This window comes from Excalfactoria chinensis, chromosome 1 (genome assembly GCF_039878825.1).
Source record: "Excalfactoria chinensis isolate bCotChi1 chromosome 1, bCotChi1.hap2, whole genome shotgun sequence".
In the NCBI taxonomy this organism is placed as follows: domain Eukaryota; kingdom Metazoa; phylum Chordata; class Aves; order Galliformes; family Phasianidae; genus Excalfactoria; species Excalfactoria chinensis.
Genome location: NC_092825.1, coordinates 140,794,345 through 140,821,357, shown reverse-complemented (window position 1 = coordinate 140,821,357; position 27,013 = coordinate 140,794,345).

The following is a 27,013-nucleotide window of genomic DNA, read 5'->3' as shown; positions in this document are numbered from 1 at the left end:
AAATAAAATAAAATAAAATAAAATAAAATAAATCTGGAAATGCCCTGACTAACTCCTGTCACTGTTTTTATGGTTTTTGGTTACTGGTATTCCACATCATAACATCATGTAGTGCACTGGGAGTTATAGTATTAATGCTCCAGTTCCGGGTACCTGTCCGGAAGAGAAGAAGTACATTACCCAGTGGGCTTTGAGGTCAGAGAGGAGCTAGAACTCCTAGCAAGGTCACCTGATTGGGCTTTTTTCTTGATCGCTCTGCTCCTTCGCCTCTCCTCGCTACTGCCCATCCCGACTGAGCACATCACACTTCAGTACTACTGTAAGTCAATATTACTGTAAGGCCTACAGCTTTCAGATATTCTCTCATTATATTTGATTTATTAGCTTCAATTCTAATTACATTGTATTATAGTGTATTATCTTGCATTCCAATATCATATCTAGTAAATCAGTTTGTTTTTCCTGAGATCATTGCCACTGTAATTATTTTGGGGTCCCCTGTTTCTCTTTTCCAGAGGCGTGGATTCTGTGAAATCCCTCCACCCCACTAGTCATGGAACCGGACCAAACCAGCCCATAAACCATTGACAACCCCATATAGAAAAGTTCCTTAATAAGATATATAGATTGATAATAGAGAAATATTAACTTAAAATTGGGCAGGAGTTTGAATACATGTAAACCAAACTGAAAATTCATAAGTCACTCTGAATATAATGCCTCCTATTTATTTCCTTGAAAACTGCTGCAGATAGGAAGAGTACAACAGTATATTTGATGGAGCACATAATCAGATACAAAACACAATTTTTTTTACCATAGTCACCATCACTAGCTATACATTTTTGCCAGCAGTGAACAAGAGCCTTCTGAGCTAGTAAATATCTGCTCCAGATGAGATGACCTGATTGTTTAACAGCTGCTGTGATGCAATTGATACTAGGAAAATTTTGCCCGCACACTCTATATATTTCATCAGCTTGAACAAATGGAAGTCAGAAGTCACCAGATCAAGATCATAAGCTGGGTGTAGGAGTAGAGTCTTACCAAGACTGTCAGTGTGGATAAGACTTATTACTTTCAGAGGTGCCTCATATGTAAAATATTTATATGCATCATCTTAGGCTAATTTAAAAATAAATGGGTGGATTTCCTGAGATTTTGGTTTATCCTTCAGTTATCTATTTTATCAGTCCTTCAGTCTTACTGGGAAAATGCAGAAAATGATGATGAGGTCTTCTTGTGTTAAATATAATATAAGATTACACAACTACAGTCACTTCTAAACTAGGGATGGATTGAATGGGAGATTGCAGTGTAGGCTTCTATGCTTTACATTTTTCTTTTTTTTCTTTTTGTTAGGAATTTTTATATATGTTTTAAAACTTTTCTTTCTCTCCCTTTAATTTTAAATTTTTCAATTTGTACACAGAAAACTGTCAAGCATTATGAATTTGAGTGCAATGTACTGAATGCTATATTCACTTTTGATATCCCTAATGCTGAGAATTTTCATAAATCGGATTTATCCAGCTACAAATGCATTTGCTTTATGCCATAAAAGTAGTTTAAGATGGGCAAAACGTTCAGTGAGTCTACCTATATGCTTATCTACTAGTTAAGTATAATTTTAAGCCAATATTTGTTAACAAGCTCACAAAATTTCATACTAAAAACTTCAATGGAACATTTTTCAGTCTTCTCCCCCCTCCCCTTCCCTTCCCCCCCCTTCCCCCCCCCATTAAGATTAAACATTTATCTCTGACACACAGTGTTTTCTATAAACTTCAGCAGAAACAGTGAGCTATAGAAAAATACATTGGGGAGGGAAGGGGAAGCAAAAAAAAAAGCAAAAGCAAAAACAAACAAACAATAAAAAACCAACAATATATTCCACTACACTACTTACCTTCATATGAGCAATTTGCTTTTAAAGTGCCTGCACATATTTTGGCATCATTTTTATGCAGTTCAGCACAATATGATTCAATTGGCAGACTTTGCTCTATGAAGACAACTTTAGACTGAAATTTAATTACCACAAATCCATAGAGTGTGTTGTCCTTACGGGTCAAGGATAAAACCCTTGGTATAATAAGCACAAAACCTGAAAGAATCACTAGAGATTTAGTTTAAATTCCTCTTAGCTAAATAGGCATTACTGTTGTCAGCTGTTGTTGCATTTTCATCTCTGCTTTGCAAATTCTAAATGCATCAGGTTATAAAAATATTTGAAATAGTTTTTTACTCCAGTAAGAATATTATGGAATTGAAAGAAAATTCTGAGGGGGAATTATCAACCATGTATACATGTATACACACATCAGGGAGAAAACAACAACAACTAAAAACAACAACAACAAAAAAAAAAAACAACAAGCAAACAAACAAACAAAATAACCCACAAAAACCCCACATCATCTATTATTAACAATTGAAATGCAAGTCCTATTTGGTCTGTAGCACTTCATGAAAAAAATGATAAGGCAAAAAACAAAACAAAACCACTGTAAAACTTCCCTGTCACTAAAGTCACTGAAGTCTCACTGATACTGTGGTGATTTCAAAAAATACGTAAAAACTACAGCGGCTTGTGAAGAAACAAGGGAAACTGTGATGAGGATGGGTTTGGCCTCTTCTCTCAGGGAACAAACAGGACCCAAGGAAATGGCCACAATTTGTGCCAGAAGAGATTTAGATTAGACATAAGGAAAAACTTTTTCTCTCAGAGAGTGGTCAGGCACTGGAATGGCTGCCCAGGGAGGTGGCAGAGTTGCCATCCCTGGCAGGTGATGGATGAGATGTCTGGATGAGAAGCTACAGGATATGGTTTAGAGGCTTGTGGTAGCAATGGTAATGGGAGAACAGTTGAACTAGATGATCTTGTAGGTCCTTTCTAACTTTGTGATTCTATAATTCTATGATTCAATGAGTCTATGAACATTTAAACCAAAGCAGATACATGCAATATATATATCTATATCCAAATGACCTCAGATTTTCATAGTCAATAGGTACAAACAGAGGCTGTTGGGATATGATTTGTATACTGTATTGTTTTTCTGTATTATGTGTTTTCTACAGAAGGACCATTTTCAGCTCGTTGATGATGAGACTTTTCAGCAACTAGACAGGATACAGACAGCTCATTCTGTCCTTTTATTTCTTGATTCTAAAGAAAATATTGCTCTGCATATATAAGAATTAAAATAGTGAAAATAGTAAATAGTAAAAATACTTGGACCTCAACATTCCAAACACTGAGACAAGATTTTGACATTCGGTACTTGGGTGCAATTCCTCATGTGAAAATTTGCTCTCTACATCTATCCAAAATGTCCATCACTCAAATCTTTGAGAAAACAATAATCAAATGCAATCACAGTGAAAATATCATTATAAGAAAACCATTAGTTGTTTATACTGAATGTGTAATTCTTCTGTCTTCCATTGTTTTATCTGGAAACATAAATAGGAGTAATCTTAAGTTATTAGCAGTCATTTCATCTGCTTTACATATCTGGTAGAGCTCTTCAATACACACAGGGAACAACTCTATTGCCAAATAAGAGTATAGAGCTGTTCAGTCATTTTACTACAGAATTTTGGAAGTAGGCAATGGGTTAATCTAAACCATAATATTGAATCTCTGGCATTCTATTTCCAATGAATAAGTTATTCCCATTACTGTTGTCAACACACAAAACTTTACAACACTGCTTTTTATTTTTCCCCTAACTATTCTAGATACTGACATTCAGGGACCTCATTTATTCACTCTGGGATAGCTGAGAGTTTAATCAATACATCACATCCTAGTCCATGACTATTCACATCCTTCCTGCTAATCAACCAAGCTAATATCCTTAGTAGATGTAACATTACTCTCTTAATTCAGAATTCTGAACATAATGGAGGGAAAGAGAAGTAAGCAACTTGTCACACAGTTACTTCACAATGTCCTTATTTTTGGTCAGACAAGCTGCAGCATTTGGTAGATAATCAGCCAGTGTCTGTGGGTGATCACTCAAGGGAAGTACTACTAAGTTAATGTCACTTATACAAAGTTACAGTCACACTAGACACTGAAATCATAGTCACACTGGACAATAAGAAATGTGTATTTAAAAATGTCTATGCTGCATGCAAATATAAGAGGATACAATATTACCTAGGATTTCAAGCACGTGGACAGAAGCATATATTGTAACAGTCTGTTAAGCAGAAGGCAGATTTTTGGGCTGGCATTGGCACAATTTGGAATGAAACAAAGACAATTCTAAAGTAATCTTATTTCAATTTCACATACCAGAATATTAAGCACATCGATTTTTTTCAATGAGCAGGCTTACCGCATACTAACAACTAATAAAGATTAGGATTTCAAAAAGCTCTCCTGCAAACAGAAAACAAACAAACAAACAAACAAACAAAAGACAATAGAACTCACCTCTGAAAACCTATAAAAAATGTTACTATCATCTGAAAGTATGTGTTGGACACTGGAATTATACATCCCAATTTTTATTTGAAATGTGATAATAGATAGTAGCTCCCATTCAGTTATGTCTTCTAAGTGTTGGGACACATCCAAAAGCATGTAATGAAATAATCTCAGGCTCAAATAGGTTATAAACTAAAGAGTGTGAGGTGCAGTGGAAGAAGTGAAATTAGCATCAGATCTGAATTTTATATTAATCTTGTGAATAGAACAACAATCTCCTGATTTCCCAGGTTAATTCCTAGAATACAGCAATACTTGCAACTGAAATAATCCAAACAGAACTGTAAGAGAGATAATTCAACAGATGGCAATATTTGGAAAGAATCTGTAGAGATTACCAAATGGGATTCCTTGGAAAGTAGCAAGGAATTAAAAATAGAGGTGTAATGACAGAAAGTAAGGATGTATCAAAATGTTAGTCATCTGCACAAGTGACAATACTTCTCATCTTAGACTTCATTTGTCATGAGATTTCTGAATCCTCCTTACCATTTTTCCTTACTCCAACAGACTTTTAGCCACAGGAAAACCTCTTTTGGCAAAAGGGTAATATGATAATAGCGGACTAAGTGATTATCATGGCAAAGCTACTTTAGAAATAGGATTTTCTACTAATTCAGTGTTTATCAGGATTCAGTATTAAACCTTTTAAAGTCTGAATGCAGAGGGAAAACCATCCCAGCAATTATAATCTCATCATTACTGGAATCAGAATTATTAGCTGTATCTTTTAAGCAAATCTTCTACATATAATGTGAAAAATCTATTATTTCCTCTACTTTGCATCCGCTGTGTGTTCTAGAAAACTTGCCAAATGACAAGGTACTGGCATTAGTAAGAGTGTTTGGATACCTGGCAAAATGCATATGTTTGAAGAATTTTTTTGCAGCCTTAAATTACAGCTGCTGCTTATACAATCATTCTGCTGAGTTTGTAGGTCTCTGATGAATGCAAAAGGCTGATTATAGTTTGGCACTACTCCTGGTAGCTTAACCAGGGGGATATTTCCCTTAATCTCACCTGGCAGTGAAGTTTCATGTGAGTCACACTATTTGAATCTTAGCAACAGTGATTTGTAATCAGTGATTCCAGTTATGGGTTGTGGGAATACTAATTGACCACCAGCTGTCAGAGCAAATGGGCAAGACAAAGTTATTAACTTTCTGTCTTGACCCTCAAAAATGAAAGAGAACAGTTACAGGTAAAATTTCCTTTCATTTGAAAATAATAAAATAAAATAAAATGGCCTTTCTTGCTTGATCAAGAGAAAATTACAATTTAGCTTATCTTAGGAAACATTTGGAAGGGATTAAATATGGCCTTGCTAGATCAAGAACCAATGTGCAAAATCGTTTACTTACTGCTACACATGTAGGAGCTCTTTATATTTTTCATTACATTGGCTGTATATATTCATTGCTAAGCAGAAATGTACATACAGTATGCATTTACAAACTGATGCGCTCTATCATGTGAATCAAAAATATTGCTTTTCTCTCCATTATCCAGTTTCATGTTTGTCACTTAATCATTTCTGAACCCTAAATATGTGTATAGCATAATAGATTGTTTATGCATGCCTCTTTGCATAACTAAACCTTTCACGATTTCTTTTTACTTCCAAAACCATCTCAACTTATTTTCTGAATCAGTCATTTTGACTTGTAAAAAGTGCCTTGTGTTGTTACACTCAGAAGATTTTTAGTCTAAATTCCCAATCCTTCTGATAGGAGAGACCTCCTGCACAAAGTCATAAATCACTTTCCATTGGTATGCAAATGTATGTCTTTGACCATACAGTAAGCAGAACAATTGCCCCCTGGATATGTAGTCCTGACAGAGGAATTCAAACCACTAAGTAGGAATGAATACTTGAGCTACAAAATAAATATTAGAAAAATAATAATTACCAAATTGTATGGGAACTGTTGAATCATCCTGAACCTGTAATTGACCACCAGAAGCAAGCAATGAGTCAGCCGCGAGAGCAGAGGTGAACGCAATTCACCCATGTGACCAGAAGGGGTGGAGCCTGGCTCCACCTCTCCTAGACCCCATTTAAGGGCTGATTGCCATTGGGGTAGGATCTCCTGGAGATTGATCCTCTTGGAGTTTTCCTGTGAGCCTACACAGGTGAGTGTTTTTCATCTCTTTCCAGTTATCCCTTTCTAGCCACACCACTATTTTTGTTGATCATACACAAATAAATAAGCAATTGTGGTGCCTCATGCTATCAAATGGTAAAAAATAAACAGTATATTTAATAACTTGTTATATTTTGATTTCACATGAATTTAACATATTGTTAACTGCACAGAGGCTAACAACAGAAATTTGTTTTGGGAAATAGAAATGTTTGAGTTAAACTTTTTCAGTGAAAGTAATGTTATTTTAAAGAAAAAGTATTTAAAATATAATTTTTGCTTCAGTAAATTCCAAACAGCTTACTTACTGATTTACCTTATTTGATGGAAAATAGTTATTGAAAAAGAGCATATAGATTACTTTTTATAAACAGCAATATTTCAACTGTAAGTCTAGGGGTTTAGGTATCAATTTGTGTTTACAACACTGAAAGAAAAAGTCAACAGCAGAATAAAAGAATATAAGAGATGAATACTTGTCAAATGACATTATACCCTGGGAAATACTAAAATATTGTTCAGTATTGTTTCTCAACTTTCCTGTATCTGCAGTTGACATTTGTATCTTCCAATGTATAGGTATCTTTTTACACATGTACAGTTACGATAAATTGAGTAAGATATGCAGCATAGCACCAGGCTATTCTCCAGTTATCTTGAAGCCTTGGAATCTAGAACAGAGTCTACTATAGAGGTAAATTCAGCTCTTTTTCCAAATGTTCATAAGGCTTTTTGTTCCGATTCCCTTCAACAACTTTTTTATAGATCTTTCTTTGAGGCAGGTAATGCCTTCTCTGACACCAGCATTCTCTTTTCTTCCATGTTAGCTATAGTACTTTTGTTATTTGGTTCTGTTTTATTTGGAATGTATTAAATTCCACAGCAGGAACTACTGTTCTGTTTTTGATTTCAGCTACAGGTTGATGATAATGGTTGCTATTGGTCATTCTAACTACCATTTACTTGTCCTACTGTATCAAGATCATTCAGAGAAGCTGAATAACTAGCTTCACTGCAAATCTAACAATCAACAAGCAAGAAAATTATCTGATACCTTTCAACAATTTTGTTTCAATACTGAAAATTTAATTTTTAAGAGATAACTTTTTTTTTTTTTTTTTTTTTTTTTTTCTTTAAGATTCGGTGAATATTTCAATAGCAAAAGAAGATCACTACCAGTACTTGAAGGGAGCAAATAAACGGGGAGGAGGGGGAAATTGTTTACATGGATGGATAGTGATAGGACAAGGGAAAACGGTTCTAAATGGAGAGGGGAGGTCTAGGTTAGAGGGAATTGGAACAAGTTGTCCAAGGAGGTTGTGGATGCTCCATCCCTGGCTGGATGTGGTTCTGGGCAGCCTGGTCTACTGGCTGGCTACACTTGCACATAGGGTGGGGGTTGAAGATCTCTGAGGTTCTTTCCAACCCAGGACATTCTGTGATTCTTGTATTCTATGATAAGAGCAGCTGATTTGTCCATTACATTATTACTGTTGATGTTTTTCTTCTTGCTAATGTGGTTATTATTTTCTAAGTCATAATTTGCAGGGCTGAGTTCCTGGAGCCTCAGGATACAGCTAACATACAGTATAATCCTTTAATTTTACATGGAGATTGCCCAACTGAGAGCCATGCAGTAAACATTTATAAAAGTATTCCTGCTTAAATTTCTGTGAAATATGCATAAGTTTGGACTACAGCCAGACATACCAAAGTGCAGACTAATTTCCCTAGAGTTTTAAGATTTTAGGAACAAATATATTTTAGTGTTTTTTTTGTTTTTGTTTTTTTTATGCACTCAGAAAATAATTATAAGATTTGGATCTTGGCTTTGATTTCCTTTCATTTCAAGGCAGCTCTTAAGATTCTGATTGTACAGTATAGAAGATGTAAGATGATAACAGAGGGAATAGATTAAGAAACAGGAAGTAGATGTAAAGAAGCTTCTAAAGAGGAGTTAGATAACCTTGAACTAAGCTACTTAAACAAATACTGTCAAATTAAGCATGTAACAAAATGTTCCTTTATTTCAAGAGAAGTTAAATACCTGTGGCTTTAATTTACTCACCAGGTTTCTTGAGTGATTCACTCAAGCACTCTGAAAGCCAAATCTTATTTAGTTACCTAAATGTAGATTTATTTACAGACTTTTGGACACAGCATCCAAAACCAGATCTTGTAAGAAGTCAGCCATCTATTTCTGGTCCTGGAAATTAACATTCTTTTTAAAGCTGGAATTTTTTCATTTCTGTTCCACAGAACATTGCTCATTCTGAGGTTGTAATAATCCACCTATCTGCAGGACATTGACTAAAGTGCCTAAATGAGGATCACAGATTAGAAAGAAGAAAAGATCCCCTTTTCATCCATTGAAAAGAAACAAACAAAAACAAAAAACAAAAACAAACAAAAAACCCTAAAAGTTACTTCCTTGTCTGTCTTCAGAATGATCTGTTCTCTATTTTCGAACTATTTGTTCATGTCTAAATCACAAATCCAAAAAATGACAAAGATTAGCTTTTTTTTTTTGTTGTTCCTTTAAACTGAGCACTGGAAATATTTCAGCTGCCAGAGCTAAAACTTGTTCAGATATTTACATTTACTTAAAGAAGACATTAAACTTCCTTGAAGCTAATGATACTACATAAGAACAATTTCATCTATTAGAAGCAAGTGGATTATAAAACCTGCTTCTGATGCAAAAAAATAGTGACATGCATGCAGAACAGAAAATATATCCAGAGTGGGACAAATCAATAAATATATCCTATATTTAATATGGAATTTTCATTAACTTTATATAAATCTTAAAAAAAAAAAAAAAAGAAAAAAAGACAAACAAGTTATTTTCCACAAACACTATTTCATAATAACCAGATAAATTGCATCTCTATCTTTCCAAACTAAGAATTCATAGACTAAAGTTCCATTAATACATAATTTTATGGATTAAACTCTTAGAAGATCTTGCTGGTATTAGAAGAACAATGTGTAAGAACATTTCCTTCCAACTGTACAAGAGATAGTGAAAGAAAAAAAACACCATTTGTAATTATAATTTTTGTTTCCTCTTCCATATATATATATATATACACGTATATATACACATAACATGTATATGTATATATCTCTGTGTGTGTATGTATATACACATACATACATATAAATATATATATATATACACACTATATATACACACTATATATGACCTGTGGAACAGCACTCAGACTCCAGAGAGTCAGACTGTAAGGTAATTTATTAGGTTTAAGGTGCATGCATAGGTGCACGTGGGGGCTTGCACCACTCCAATTGCACTAGTAGTTTTCATGCAGTCATATTTATACCACACAATATGCACACTCAACATTCCATGAAGCAAGTAATGCTAACTCATTATAAACAGTAGTTTGTCCTATGCTAACTAACCCCATGAATGTCTGCTTGTTTTTCACTTCTTCTTGGACATGCATTGAGTATAGTCAAGTCTTTTTGAATATGATTTCCCTTGTGGTGATTGGTCCAGTTTCTTCTCTGAAGATTTCAGACCTAGAGTTCCAGGAGCTTTTTCCTTTGCAGTATGCTATTGATAAGTGAAAGCCTTGCCTCCTTTCTAGAAACTCTTCCCAGGTCCTGCCTATTCCTACTAAGCCACTCCCCAAACTCCTCCTCCGAAGTAAAGGTTCCTCTCCTCTTTAATTTCTGTTAAATTCAAGTGGGGGTCCCCCTGTACAGCGACCATCCTAGGGTTTCTGCCTCCACTCATATATATGTGTGTGTGTATATTAATATATATAATATATGTAATTTGACTATTCCACATTATTTGGGAAGGTTACATTCCTTTCTGGGTAAGCTCTCCTGAGATCAAAGGGAGAGTATTGTAGGGGGAGAGATATGTAGAGAGTATTAGAGAGATTTACCCTTGGTTAAGCCTTGCTGGTTCTCCCGTATCACTTCCATGTCTTCAATGTGCCTTAGCATAGCTTCTAGGAGGATCTTTCCTGGTACAGAGGTGAGACTATGTCATGGGGTTATCCCTAGATATAAGTCCATGAGAAGGGAGGCACAGGCCTTGGGGGGGGAAGGTGGGGGAAAGGGAAAGGGGGAAAAAAAATAATAAAAAAAAAAAAGAAAAAAAAAAGAAAAAAAAAAGAAAAAAAAAAAGAAAAAAAAAAAAAAAAAAAAAAAAAAGGAGAGAAGGAAAAAAGAAAACAAAGAACAAAGGAAGGGGTTTGTCGAATGATCTGGCCAACCCTGGGCAACACACTCTGGGAGAGAAGGAAGGGTAGAGAGCCAGCAGATAGTTCTAACAAAGAGAAAACACAATGGCAATGATCTGAGGAGCAGTCATTTACAAAATTTTACCAAATTAAACAAAATGAGAGAGACAAGAGTACCCAAAGTACGAGTCAAACCACGATAGTAAGAGGGAAGTACAAGCTTTTCTCCATGGCCGGCTGAGACAGACAGAGGCAGAAAGTGGCTGAGGTCTGGTCTGTAATCCCACCCTGATTCCTCTTCTTGCCAAGTCCTTCAGAGATGCTGCCCCTCCCCTCTGGGAACCCAAAATGGCGGTAACACAGAAACAGAACACTGACTCTTTAATTCCCACTTTTCTACATGATGTTCTGATGTGGAATAGCGACAACAAAAATCACAAAACCACAACAGACTGACTGACAGGTTGGTAATTCCTGGGGGTCATCTTTTCTACCCTTCTTTAAAACAGGTGATATTGCTGTGTTTTTGTTTGTTTGTTTGTTGTTTTTTCCAGTCATCAGAGACTTCACCTGAATGCCACAACCTTTTTCAGTATGATTGAGAGTGACTTGGCAAATACATCAGCCATTTCCCTTAGGACTCTGTGATGCATCTCATCAGGACTCATAGGTTTGTGAATGTTCAGGTTCCTTCAGGTTGTCACAGACCTAATCTTCACTTGCAGTGGGAGGAACTTTGCTTCTGCAATACCCTCCTACCAAATCAAACATCTGAGGGCAATGTGACAAATAGTTATCAGAGAAGACTGAGGCAAAAACATTACCAAGTACCTCAGCCTTCTCCATGTCTGTTGTTACCAGCTTGCCTGTGTCACTCACTAAGGGTACACCTTCCTAGATTTTCCTTTTCTGGTTGAGGTATCTGTAAAAGCCTTTCTTTCTCTTCTTGGCATCCCTTCAAGCTGGGCCTTGACTTTCCTGACCGCATCCCTACACGGCCTAGCAGTTTCCTTATACTCTTCCCACAGTACCTGTCCCTGTTTCCACAGTTTGAGAATTTTCTTCTTGCTCTTCAGTTTGACCAGCACGTCCTAGTTCAGCCATACCAGTCTGTTGCCTTCCTTTCCTAATATGTTTCCCCAAGGGATGGGGAGTTCTTGCGCCTGATGAAAGCTTCCTTAAGGATCTGCCAACTCTGCTCTGTACCCTTGCCCATAAGGACTGTTTCCCAGGGTATTCTGTGCTACAGCAGCTGGTTATACAACAGCTTATAACAACAATTATAAGAGTACAAGACTATCGTGCCAAATATGAAATGCTAAATAGATATATTATTATGAAAAATTATATTGCAAGGGAAGTCTCATGCAGGCATTCATTCATATTATTTTGAATTCAGGTAGTGCTCTTGGCTACTGTTGGCTACCTGGGTTTTAGAGCCTTTTATATATATATATATTTTTTTTTTTTTAGTTCTTCCTGATGCTGTTGTTTCACTTTGTGAAGAAGATATATGTCCCTTTTCTCCCCAGTCTTCCCCTACACGTAAGGCTGTTTTCCTGGCTGTACCCTTGCTAGTTTCAGATCAGACCAATGCTGCTTGTTACCAGGGCTCCATCATTCTCTGCATGGTTACCTTACACAGTTTGCAAGTGTGACATTGCTGTAGATACTCAAACTGAAAGTAAGGCTATGAACTTCAGGACAGATATCTCTAGATCACTTGCAATGTTTAACTTTTTATTCTCTCAATGAGTGAACTCAGTCCATTCAAATCTTGCTGTAGAAATGGCTAACAGTATATCTAGATGCAATGTCATTTGTGCTATTTAGTCTCTATCAATCCCTAGGACCGTTATGTGGCCCTTTGTTAGCTATCAATATGAATACTAATAGTAAGGAATACATATTTGTTTCTTGATGCAATATTTCCTTTGAATCCAAATGGACCCTAGAAGAGATGGGGAGCTGAAGAAAGTAGTCTTTTTGAGGGGGACCATGCTTTAAAAAAAAGGAATGATATCTGATGTTACAGTACAGACTGGAAAAAAATGTTCAAGGTGTGGACTTTTAATATTCGGTACACGTTCTTTCAATACATGTTGTTTGCATTCCTGTCTTGGGCAGTGAGGATATCTGAATCATAGAATTACTCAGGTTGGAAAAGACTACAACGATCATCAAGTCCAACCTCAGCTTAACCATGTACCCTAACTCTAACAGCCCTGTGTTAAATCATATCCCTGAGCACCACATCCAAATGGTTCTTAAACACATCCAGGGATGGCGATTCAACCACCTCCATGGGGAGCCTATTCCAGTACCTAACTACCCTTTCTGTAAAGAAGTGTTTCCTAACGTCTAACCTAAACTTACCCTGGCGCAACTTGAGGTCATTTACCCTCATCCTGTCACTTGTCACCAGTGAGAAGAGACTTGCCCCACTCTCACTGTTCAGATACTGGAAGAGGGAGATAAGGTCTCCCCTCAGTCTCCTTGTCCCCAGAATAAACAGCCCCAGCTTCCTTAGCCTCTCCTTATAGGGTTGATTCTCCAAGCCCTTCACAAGCCTCGTTGCCCTTCTCTGGACCTGCTCCAGTACCTCCATGTCTTTCCTGTGCTGAGGTGCCCAAAACTGAACGCAGTACTCAAGGTGAGGCCTCACCAGTGCCAAGTACAGGGGCAGGATGACTTCCCTTGTCCTGCTCACCACACCATTTCTGATACAAGACAGGATGCCATTGGCCTTCTTGGTCACCTGAGCACTCTGCTGGCTCATATTCAGCTGACTGTGCATCTGCACACCAAGGTCTCTTTCCATCAGGCAGCTTTCCAGCCACACGTCCCCAAGCCTGTAGTGTTGCCTGGGGTTGTTGTGACCAAAATGCAGGACCCAACACCTGGTACTACTGAAACTCATGCCATTAACCTTGGCCCATTGATCCAGTCTATCCAGATCCCTCTGTAAAGCCTTGCTTCACTCTGGCAGATCAACAGTCCCTCCCAGCTTGGTGTGGTCTGCAAACTTACTGAGGGTGCATCCCCTCATCAAGATCATCAGTGAAGACATTAAACAGAAGCGGTCCCAGCACTGAGCCCTGGGGGATGCTGCTCATGACAGGCCACCAACTGGATTCCACTCCATTGACCACAACGCTCTGGGCCCGGCCATTCAATCAGTGCTTCACCCAGTGGAGTGTACACCCATTCTTACCATTGGCAGTCATCTTCTCTACCAGAATGTTATGGTGGACAGTGTCAAAGGCCTTACTGAAGTCCAGGTGGACTATATCAACAGCCTTACCCTCATCCACTAAGTGGGTCACCTTTTCATAGAATAAAATCAGGTTTGTCAGACAGGATCTAGCATTCATAAACACATGTTGACTAGGCCTAATCCCCTGGCTGACCCTTAATTGGTTCATGATGGTTCCTGAGATTATTCATTTCATAACCTTCCCAGACACTGAGGTGAGACTGATAGGTCTGTAGCTACCAGGATCATCTTTCTGTCCCTTTCTGAAGATGGGCATCACATTTCAAGGCCAGGTTGGATGGGGCCCTGGGCAACCTGATCTAATAAATGTGTATGTTTGGTGGCCCTGCTAGGCAAGGGGGTTGGAACTACATGATCCTTGAGGTCCCATCCAACCCGGGTCATTCTGTGATTCTGTGATGCGCCAGCCTCCAGTCCACCAGGACATCCCTGGTTAGCCAGGACTGCCGAAAAATGATGGAGAGTGGTTTGGCAACCACATCCGCCAACTCTCTCAGCACTCTAGGGTACAATCTATCTGGCCCCATGGACTTGTAAGCATCCAGCTTTTGGAGCAGGTCCCAAACTCATCATCTCATCATGGATCATGCAGGGCTTATTCTGTTCCCCCTCTCCATCTACCAGCACAGGGGGCTGTGTTCCCAGGGAGCAACAAGTTTTACTGTTAAAGATTGAGGCAAAGAAGGTATTAAGTACCTCAGCCTTATCCTGATTCTTGGTGACAAAGTTGCCCTCTGCATCCAACAAAGGATAAAGACTCTAGCCTTCTTGCTGTTGTTGTGTTTATAAAAATATTTACTGTTCTCCTTTACCATAGTGGCCAAGCTCAGTTCTAGCTGTGCTTTGGTTTTCCACATTTTCTCCGTGCATAGCTTCACTACTTACCTGTAATCCACATAAGTAGCTTGCCTACTCTCCCAGAGACCAGAAACTTTTCTTTTGTTCTTGAGATCCAGCCAAAGGTCTCCGTTCAGCCAGCCCAGCCTTCTTGCCCATTGGACAAATGACGGACAAACAAATCAAACCATTAGGTACTGAATTACATCCTGAAGGAGAGTTCAAATATAATCTATATTAGTATAAATTCTACATAAAAACACAGGGACTATCCCTTGCCCCTGAGGGCATATAATCTGTTCTCCTACGTGTATCACTGTGGGAGGAAATGAGAAGGATAAAAAATAAACAGTCATTTGTGCATAGCCCTTCATGGCTGTACACATTTCTCCTCATGCTGTTGCTGGTTTCTGGTAAGTGCTTTTTCATGCTAGTGATTCCTAATTGAATCTCCTTCCCTCACATCCAATTCTCTCAAACTTAAGAGATTCAGACAAATTGTGGTGTTGTTGACAAATAAAAAATTGAAGTCAAAAAGATATGATTTAAATTCAATCAAATTTTCTTCAATTTCTGTTCCAAAAGCAAAACTTGGTGACTATGACCTTTCTCAACAAACCTTGGCTTCTATTATATTCCTTCTATCTACTTGCACTTTGTTCATATTTTCCCAGCTGGAGGACTTATCACATGTCAAACGGTCTTAACTTTACATTAACTTAACTTACAAAATTATGCTTCTGATGAGAGCAGTGTCCCCGGATCCTTCTCTGCAACAACAATGCTTTACACTGGCCTTGCAGAAGTCACAGTCCTGCAATTAACTGTTTTCACAGAACAAGGTCAGTGACTGCTTTGAGACATGCTTGTCAACAGAACATGGGGTCAAGATAATAGATATTTTTTGATGACCTGTAATGGTAAGGTACAGAATTTCAGGATGGAGTTGAGGATTGTCTTATTGTCTCCTTCTAAGGGAGACCAAGGTATTTCTTCTGCCCTCCAGCTTGAAGTTTGCTATATCCCACGAAGTTAACAAGCATGACTTTACATTAGCAACAGGAAATCTTTCTGAGTCCTTGAGACAGTGACTGCTGGTGAGAGAGAGCAGCAGTAAAAAAAAAAACTCATCCAAAAAAAGGGAGCTAATGATTACAGTCTTTGAATATTGGGTTAAACAAAAAAGGAACTTTTTCTCTCTCTTAGAGGTGGAACAATAATACTTTTCTTTGTGTTTAAAGCATATGTCTCCCAAAACTGAATATTTGTGATAACAAAAAATAATAAAGATTAAGAAAGTTTTAGGATGAAACTCAATAGATATATATAACTATGTAATGGATAGAGGCGAGGCAAGAGAGGACCTCCTGGATCCAAACAGTCTCAGGACAGCTATCTTTGAGCTTTAAACTGCATCATTAATAGTCCAGAGTTGTATTGAGAGCTGGAGCAGAGTCCAGCATTGAGAAGCATGTATTAATGGGCAAGTGTTTCAGAAGTAAGAAATAGCTGCTTTTGTATTTTAACAGCATGAGGTAATCAGTAATTTTGTATAATTAGCTTACAATTGAGTTTTTTATTCTTTGAATCTCTTCCAGTGCATGGACTTTTACAGTTAAAATCTTATTATGGGCAAAATGGAACAAACCAAAAATGTGGATCCAGAAATTTATATATTTTTTAATTTAGATCTTAAATTAGTACAGAAAAGTCTCACTGATAATACCCTTGAAAGGATTATACAAGAAAAGTCACTAGAACTAATACCTCTTTCTTGATGTTATAAATCTCGGACAATGATCCTGGCCCCCCAGGCTGATGGCACCACTCCCCATCAGTGAAGAGCAGTAGCCATTACCATGCATGTTTGTGCTCTGCAGGCCCTGCCAGGAAGAAAAAAATGCCCGGGGTGGGTGCAACACCCTTTGTCCCAAGGCTGCTATTGGATCTATCCAGATATGTTTGCCTCCTGGCCTGCAGGCCTCTTCCATGGGCCCCATCTTCCTATCTCCTTATTCTGATGATCATAAAGACAGCAGAGAATTTACAATAGTGCCCAAACTTCCACAAAATACATTTTCTATTGATACAATATTGTTTTATAAGCAGAAGAAAAAATAGCAACCAAACCCAGAAGATTTGAGAAAGGAAATGAGAGAAAAAAGAAATTAACACCTGTAAAAGAGGAAACATATAGCCTTGTAAGTGTCCCAGTGGAATCAGCTCTGGCACGGTGGACATTGTAGGTGTCAACCTAAAAGACATGCAGTAATATTCCTTTAATCTGTATGTTGTGGTTTTTCTGTTGTTGTTGTTTGTTTGTTTGTTTGTTTCATATGTTCCACTTCAAGAAACAGTTTGTTCAGCATATATTTTCAGTGCTGATCATTTCTGGTTTTAAGCAAAGTCTGCAATATTGATTATCACACTGTACTCCAGGAACCAGACATGGAAGAGAACCATATAATCACAGAATGGTTTCTGTTGGAAGGGACATTAAAGACCATGTAGTACCAACCCTCCAGCAATGGGCAGAGCTGCTTAGATTAGGTTGCCCAGGGCACCATCCAACCTGGACTTTAAACATTTCCAGGAATGGGGCATCCACAGGTTTTCTGGGCAACCTGTTCCTATTCCACATCACTTTCTGAGTAAAGAATTTCTTCCTAACTGAAGCCAAATTCTCCCCTCTTATAGCTTAAAATTAATGACCCTTTTCTTGTCACTATACTCCCTGATAAAGATCCCCTCGTCAACTTTCCTGTAGGTCCCCTTTAAGTGCTGGAATGCTAGGAGGCCTTCCAAGAACCTTCCCTTCTCCAGGCTAAAAAAATAGCTCTTTCAATCTGTCTTCATAGAAAAGGTGCTACATGTTACTTTATATAGCTATTTATACATGTGTATGTGGGTCACTCCAAAAGTAATGCCACCTATTTATTTTTCTGGACATGAAAATAGATACAAAGAGCACTACAACACTATTTGGTAGAACAAATTATCAACTACAAAATACTGTTTTTCAATATAGTCACTGCAGTTAGCTACTGTCACACAGTTATTTGAGTTCATGACAAGGGGACACAGGAGGCCTGGAAAAAAAAAAAAAAAAAAAAAAATATATATAAAAAAAAAAATAAAAAAAAAAAAAAAAAGGAGGGGATAATAACAGTTTGCCTTGTGATCTGGCTGGCCCTGGCCCCAGAGTGAGACAAACCTCGGGCCATGCACTCCGGGAGAGGGGGAAGGGCAGAGAGCTAGCAGATATTTTGAACAAAGAGAAAACAGAATGGCAATGATCTGAGGTGGAATGGTAATTTACTAAATTTAACCAAATCAAACAAAATGAGAGAGATAAAAGTATCCAAAGTGCGAGTCAACCATAGTATTGCAAGGGAACCACGTGCTTTTCTCCAGCAAGTTGATACAGCCAGAGGGCGAGAGTGGCTGGGGTGCGGTTCAGAGCTCCACCTCACTTCCTCTTCCCTCCAAGTTTTCCAGAGATGCTGCCCCTCCTCTCCCCTCTGGGAAACTAAAATGCCCCCAAAGGCAATAATGCCTAACTAGAACATTAACTCTTTAATTCCCACTGTTTTGCATGAGGGCCTGATGTGGAATACCTACAACAAAACCCACAAAATCACAACAGCTATGCATTTTCATTAGCAGTGAATAAGAGCTGGTATGCCATGCTTGTAAAAAAACTGCACCAGGAGACCTGCTGTCACTATTGCCACTGCTGAAATGCACCACTTTCTATCTCACTGGGCTGACATACACTGTTTGGTCTGTGTAAACATTCATTAAATACCAATGAATGTCAATGGGTGCCCTTTTTTTTTTTTTTTTTTTTTTTTTTTTTTTCATACACAACATTGCTTCAGATGAGCTTCCATGTCAGATGTCATTCTGCTGCACAACAACAAAATTTAAGGGAATATTAGTGGAAAGGTTCAATCTCTATTGCCATAGCATAAACATCTGCCTCTAGTCTTGTAGGCCAACATAGTAAAATAGGGGGCATTACTTTTGGAGCAGCTTTCATATATGCATATACATTTACAATAATATAGAAGTTAAATACTTAATTCTGTAAAAACATAGACATAAAATTAGCAAAAAATAATAATTATGAGAGGTAACAGAATGGATAATTACAGTTTAAATCTGAATAGAAAGTAATTATTAGAATATAAATGTCAAGTTTGAGGTTCTAAGGTCTAGAAGTCTGGTGTATGGAGCATCAAAAAGATGTTTCTGGTGTTTGGAGGATGAAAAAGACAGGCACAGATACGTATTCCAGAGGGCCATAAATTTCTTCTAGGAAGCCCATCAAAGATAGAAACTTTGTCACATGCAGAGACTGGTTTTTTGAGCTGGACTGAAAAGCCCCAGCATCTAGGCTCAGACCAATAGGATCGCTACCCTGAATTACTGGGGCAGACTGAGAGATTTTCAGTGCTGCAAGACACAGGTTACACTGTCTGGAAGAAAAAACAAAACAAAACAAACAAACAAACAAAAAAACACCACAAATAACAACAACAACAATAAAATCCGAACAAAATACCAAAATACCAACTTCTGAAAAGCACATGCATAGGAAAAAGCAACCTCAAAATGTGCATGAATCAGAACTGGGCAATGGGCACATGAACATACTGGAATTCAAGCTGTTACCCAGAGAGATGGAATGTACTGGAAAAGCTCCCTTTGACTATACTGTGGGGTTCTTGCAGCTAGCTACCTATAAGATCATTATGATGTTCAGGCTCATGCTGTACATGTTATCCTTATGTTAGTGACCTTATAAAACATTTCAAAAATGCACCAACTGATTGACTGAGGAGGGAGAAATATGCTATGTTTTGTTGTGTTCCTAAATATGTCTGCAGCAGTTGAAGAAAGAATGGCCATAGGAGCAATACTGATATTCAAGCAATAAAATAAATAAATAAATAAATAAAATAAAAAAAAAAATAAAATAAAAAAAAAGAGAATGAGTCTGGAGATAGATGACTAGAAGCCAACTTTTTTCATACTCTGTCAAAACATACATATTAGCATTAAATTGTTTTTCTAGTGTTTCATTTCATACATGTATGCAGTATCAACGTATCAATAGACTTGTCTGTGCCATTGCTTCTGTTAAAAGATTTATATGGTCCTGAGGTTGTGGGAAGTCTGGGTGATATAAATTCATACTATGAAGCTGTTAGAAGGTGAACTGTCTGTCTGAAAACAAACTAAATGATAATCTGGATTGCAAATGACAATGCTTACAGTTTCTGCAAGGCTGAAAAAACGTGCTTTGAAAGAAAAAATGTGATTGTAGCAGAAGTGAATGGGTGATGACAGACAAACTTTGAGGATTTTCAATAATTTTCAAAGCATCATGATGGTGTTAAGTGCATGTTAACAGTTGTAGACAGATTATACAAGCATGCCTTTGGCTGTTGTTCAAAAGGCAAAACATTCTGACATCTGTAGCTTAAAAAAAGTAAAAAAAATTAAAAAAATTCAACTGGCATCAAGGCTTCTAAGCCTGTAAGATTTTATTTATTTTTTTCAGCTAGGAAAAGGAGGAGCTGAGAAGGTGTTTAGGAATTTCTAAGATGCAGATGATCCCCATAGCGATTAGACAAAATTTTATGCACAAAGAATAACTGATCTCAGAAAATTCTATTGTGTGTTTTCTTCCAACTGAAAATAAGTTCTGTTCCAATATGATCTACTATTAATCTTTCAAATTATTATATCAGTCCTTAAATCACAGAATTTACCTCTGATTAATCTGAATTTACACAATTTCATGATATTCTGCATATTTTCATTAAATTGATATAATAGCTATTCATCCCAAATCTTTAAAACATATACCTTAGTTTGAGTTTGATTCTAAATTGATTATAGCCACTAGATTTAGTTAAACATTTGTCAGCTAAATTAAGAAGACTCATCAGAAATTATTTATGCTTGAAGATGCAATCAAAAGCTCAAACAGCCTACTCAGGGACACGGCAGAGCCATCATCACTGGAAGTTTTCAGGATGCCATTGAACAGGGTGCTAGATAATCATGAATCATGAGATTCAACAAAACCAAATATAAGGTCTTGTACATGGATCAAGGCAAAGCCCTTTATTAATACAAGCAGGGGGATGAAAGTATTGAGTGCAGCCCTGCCTAAAAAGACCTGGGAATACTGGTGGATGGGCAGCTGGACATGAGCTAACTGTGCGCTCACAGCCCAGAAAGCCAATGTCCAGACTTTTTAGCAGAGTTTGTTGTGATAGAATGAGTAGAAATGGGTTCAAGCTTAAAGATGGTAGAATTATGCTGGATATAAGAAAAAAGTCTTTTAGAGTGAGGGTGGTGAAGCACTGGAACAGATTGCCCAGGGATGTGGTTGATGCCCCAGCCCTGGAGACTTTCAAGGCAAGGCTGGATCAGGCCTTCAGCAAACTGTTTGAAATGAGGATGTCCCTTTTAATTTCAGGGGAGTTAGACTAGATGACCTTTAGAGGTCCCTTCCAACCCTACTGATTCTATGATAAAGAGCGCAATCCAGCTGTTATTCCAGAGTTATACCAGCACTGCTAGACACTGGAGCAGCACTGAATCAGATTTTATGTTTTCTTCCATTTAAATCTGTTTATTCTTAGTGTCCTCACTGTTGCTGTTTAACACTGCTAAATTTGTTTACTTTTCATTACACTTACGAATGATATAGAAGATACTTCTGTCCTTTGAATAAGGCATGTCCTCAATACCTATATCCCTTTTCGTTTTCTTCTATAAGATTGTCAATACAATGTTTTCCTCTACAAGAAGTGTACTGGGGAGTAGTCTGTCTCAAGTCCAATGGTGGTTTATTTAGTCAGGTGGAACAGTCTCTGGAGGCAAGATGCAATCTGTCTGACTAAAAGCAAGCTCTTCTAGCTGATCTATTAAGTAGAACAACTGTTGATTTGCCTGCCTTTTTTTGCTGTAAGTGAAGTGATGTGAAAGAAGTAGGGAAGAGTTTGGAAGAAAAACAAAATAATCCAGTAGGCTTGATCCCATTAGTATGAGAAACAACAACAAAAAATATTCAAATCTGAATTCTGAGGCAGTGCTGCACATAAATTGATTTGAAAACCTTGAAACATAAGTATTTCCAAAAATATTGAAGTGCCTCAAAGTTATTTCAGTACTTGGAGGATAGCTTGACTATTTAACATATCAGTGTTTTATGATTTACCATTAAAAAAAAACTACAAAAACAACAAACAAACACCTTGTATATATTTGGCTTTTTTTTTTTTTTTTTTCTTTAGATGTCAATATTTATAGGCATCTGAGAAAAGCCTTCAACATAAATGCAGATTATTATCTGCATTTTAGCACTAGTTCTATGTACATTTAACACCAGGCACTGAAGATTTGAGAATTCCTGATGCATCACTAACGTAGGGCCAGATATATGAGCTTGGAAGACAGGACTGTTCTTAAACACTCAGAGTTTCCCATGGCTAGGTATGCCAAATGATAAGGAAATCGACTTCATCTTCTCGTCCAGACTGTACAGGATCTAGAATCATAGAATCACAAGGTTAGAAAGTAGAATCATAGAATCATAGAATTACTCAGGTTGGAAAAGACCTTGAAGATCATCAAGTCCAACCGCAGCCTAACCAGTACCCCATCTCTAAAAAAAAAACAAACCTCTGCTAAATCATATCCCTGAGTACCACATCCAAACGGCTCTTAAACACATCCAGGGATGGCGATTCAACCACTTCCCTGAGGAGCTTATTCCAGTACCTAACCACCCTTTCTGTAAAGAAGTTCTTCCTAACATCCAACCTGAACTTGCCCTGGCGCAACTTGAGGCCATTTCCTCTCATCCTGTCACTTGTCACTAGTGAGAAGAGACCTGCCCCACTCTCACTGTAAGAACCTTTCAGGTACTGGAAGACGGCAATAAGGGCTCCCCTCAGTCTCCTTGTCCCCAGAATAAACAGCCCCAGCTTCCTTAGCCTCTCCTCGTAGGGCTGATTCTCCAAGCCCTTCATGAGCCTCGTTGCCCTTCTCTGGACCTGAATCATCCTTCTATCACCATTACTACCACTAAGCAAGGGAAGAATAGGAATTGCCACAAATGATGGTAATATTGATGTCTATTTATACTGTGGGATTCTGTGATGGGATCACAATACATTAAAGTGAACTTCTTACCTGTCTTCCTTAAGTTGATCACTATCAGAAACAACAAAAAGTTTCCATGTGAGTTTAGAGCACAGGTTAATAAACTAAGGAAAGCTATTATCTGAAAAGAGCATGTCAGCTGATATAAAATTCTGTAACTTACAAATAAGATGCATCCAGAGTCAGTCATGCATTTACTCATTACCCTATTACTGACTGTGGGCCACTTCCCCTCATCTTGCTTTCTAATCCAGGAGTTTTTAAGTCACTTCCTATGTTGAAGAACTCCATGTAGTCCATCTCTATTAATAAGGAAGCAGTTTTCATTGTCTTTGAGACATGACCCAAGTTTAGGTTTTCTCCCTGCCATATCTAGGTGGTCCACTTTCCACAAAATAGTGCAAATTTGCAGTCTTGTGATGCCTGTTATATTGTCTTTCCTTGACTAGCTCACCCAGTCTGAGTTCAATCATTTCTCCAAAGAAGGAACCTGAAGGGAGTTATGGTTGTCACCGCACACAGCAATCACACAGCAAAAGAAAATTACTTCTATAAATACTCAACCACATAACCTTTATCCAAACATGATAAACCACACATACAATAAGGTGGGAAAAAGTTAACTAAATGATTCTCTTTTGTCAAAGAGACCTTAACTGCACCTGTCAAATGTTTGCTGCTACAGATAAAAATGTGCATAATTTTATTTTTTTTTTTTCCATTTTTTGGTTTTCCTAAATAGCATGAAAATCAGGAATTCTTTAAGGCAGATATTTTTGAAATAATGCATTAAGAATAAATTTATAGAAAGTCCTATGCAGTTTTTTGTTAAGAAAATTGTTCTTTTTAATTGGTTTTAATTGTGCAAAATATATTGATATAAGTAAGTATAGAATGGGTATAGCAGTATTTCTCTAGAATAAAAGGATAATAAGCTAAGAAAAACCTCAATCTTTTTATTACATTTATATTAGCTTTAGTATATTAAATTCAAAGACACATTCTGTTCATTACAATTGTTCACATTAAAATAATTACTTTATATCAAATGGCTTCTACAAGCTAATTCTTCTAAAACTGTATGTTTTACTTATTTTTATCCAAAATTGTTGTTTGTGAAAATGTGTATTAAAATCTTATTATTCATTATTTCCCCGTTGAACATATTTCAGCCACCAACTCTGACATAATCAGTTATGAACAGGAACTTGAGGTGATTAAATATTCACTTAAGATCTCCTTATCATAAAAGAAATGTATGATATATATTATATGATATACAAGTTAATAACTGACATGTAAGCCTTAACTGTGCTTGAGCTACTCAACTGATTTACTATATGAAGATTTCATTTAACATTTTCTTCATTCTTTTTAATGCAGTACAATTTGAAATTCATGAAACCAATTTAAAAAAAAAAAAAAAAGTTATTCACAGTAGCAACTATTTGCAAAGGTCATACTGTAAAAGCTTTAGCAACTGTACTTTTTTTTATCCCCTCAACGAAACTGTGTCCGCTCTTTTTTTTTTTTTTTTTTTTGTATTTCCAGCTTCACAAGTAAACTTAAATGTATTATCAGTTGAGATAAGAACCAATTATGCAGTGGTGCAGTTTGTTTTCAACGCTTCTATACAAATTACAGAATTTGCATTGAAATATCAAAGGTTCTGTATGCATTTTAAATTTTCTTTGAAGCAATCCCAGCAACAGAGTGTGGCTTGCAGTGATAAGCTAACTCTGCTGAAGTACATCAGTTCTGTACAGAAAACCAATAAAAGGTTTGAACAGTTTAAACATGTAAGTCAGAGAGATGAAATGTGAGCCATTCAGCACTAAGCATGTTAAGTAACTTTCAGGGATGCTGACACCCCCCCCCCACACACACACACATTTTTTTTTGTGGGAGTGGGGGGGGGAGAGGAGTGTGTGTGGGGGTTCCCCCCACACAAGGAGGGGGTGGGGGGGGGAAAGGAGATTTTGTTTTTTGCTTTCTGCTAAAGAATATTAATTGAAAACACTTAGACATAGCCTACAATGTGAAAAATGATAAGTTTTTCCTCATGGATGCAAATAAAATTTTCATTTCTGAATTCCAAAATGTATTAAGAATTTCAGAAAACAATTTTTATGACTTTAAATGAGAATGAAATACTAAAGCTAAAGCTATGATAAATTAAAAATGTTTCCATCCTCACCTTGGTGTTACATTTTAAACTGTTCTCTTTCACATGTACACAGATTTCTGGAACAAGGTGTTGTAATCAAGGTGTATCAAGAAAATAATATGTTTTAGTAAGAATAATAACAATACCTCTTTATGGTACTTGGTGCATATTAAAGAAAAAATTGGCTTTTTGTACCAGCACCTCTTCTGTTTTCAGTCACTTTTATAACATTCTGCCCAAGACTGCAATAAGAACAGCAGAGACAAAAATCCATCACCATATGCCAGTTTTGCTCTTCTGGATCTTGCAGAACAAGATCACTTTGGATCTGTGTTTTGGATTATTTTCAGGTCTCTTTTATCTTCGCTATGATTACAATTCATAATCTAATTGAAGGTATCACATTTTCCTAACTTACAGCTACATCTTTCTTTAGTAAGAAGATTCTAGATTACCCCTTGCATTAAACACTGTCATTATACCCCACAAAAACATGCTGGGGAAACATTACTTCTTTGTCTGATAAAAAATCCTTTGTTAAAAGAAAATAACGAAAAAAAAAATAAAAATCAAAGCAATGAAAATGAACAAACAAAACACCTCTGGCCTTCTAGCTCTTCACTTCTGCATTCATAGCTCTCACCTTTTTGTCTTGTGAATATTTTGGGGAAAATAATCACAAAGCATGTCACACACTTTACCCATCTTTTTCATTAACAATAGTCCAGGTGAACTATACCACTTCTTTTTGCCTCTAATACATCAGTACTCTCAGTACTCTAATACAAAACAGATTAGCTAAATAAGTCTACACAATAAGTTGTACAATTGGTAGGATTGTGTACAATGATGTTGGTTTTAGCCACATTAACTTTTATTTTGTCATATCTCCAGATCCAAGACTTAACTCCTGCTGACTGACATTTCATAAATTAGGTTATGGATGAAATCTACTTACAGTACTAATAAACAATTGCCCTTTTGTCAACACACTGACAATAAGTGCAAAAGTCCAGGTTCAGTAAACTTGGTTTAATTTGGGGATTGACATGCTTCAAATTCTTGCAATTTATTTTTTTAATTTTATTTTATTTTTTTCCACCCCAGTTTCTCATTTACACTTACTTACACTACTTTACAAAGACTTACAAATTTTGAGATGAGTAGTACTGTTAAATAAGCTTGGGAAACAAAATCTATCTTCTGAGATCAGAAAATACTTTGCAAATGGATGTTGTCTAACTTCACTAGCAACCATTCCTTAAAAGACTTCACACAGCAGTTAAACAAACAAACAAAAAGAAAACAACACAAACAGGTATCTGAGGTCAAGAATCAATCCTTACTTTCAAACTGGTCTGTATCCTGACTTGTTTTCAATATTTTTATTGATGCATTGGAAATTCCATTCTTAAAATGTTCTATTGAGTACTCACAAAGATTTTTCCTCCCCATTTTTCATCAGATATAGAGCTGGAATGCACGGACTACTGCAAATTTTGCACAGCAGATGCTATTTCATTTAAGCTGTGCCCCAGATAATGAGTACAGGAAAGCAACAGCAACAAGAACAACAACAACAACAAAAGCAACAGAACCAACCCAACCTATGCAATAACATGCCCTCAACACTTCATAAGTAGTCAGCTATACAGAGACTCCCCTGTCATTTCCGTA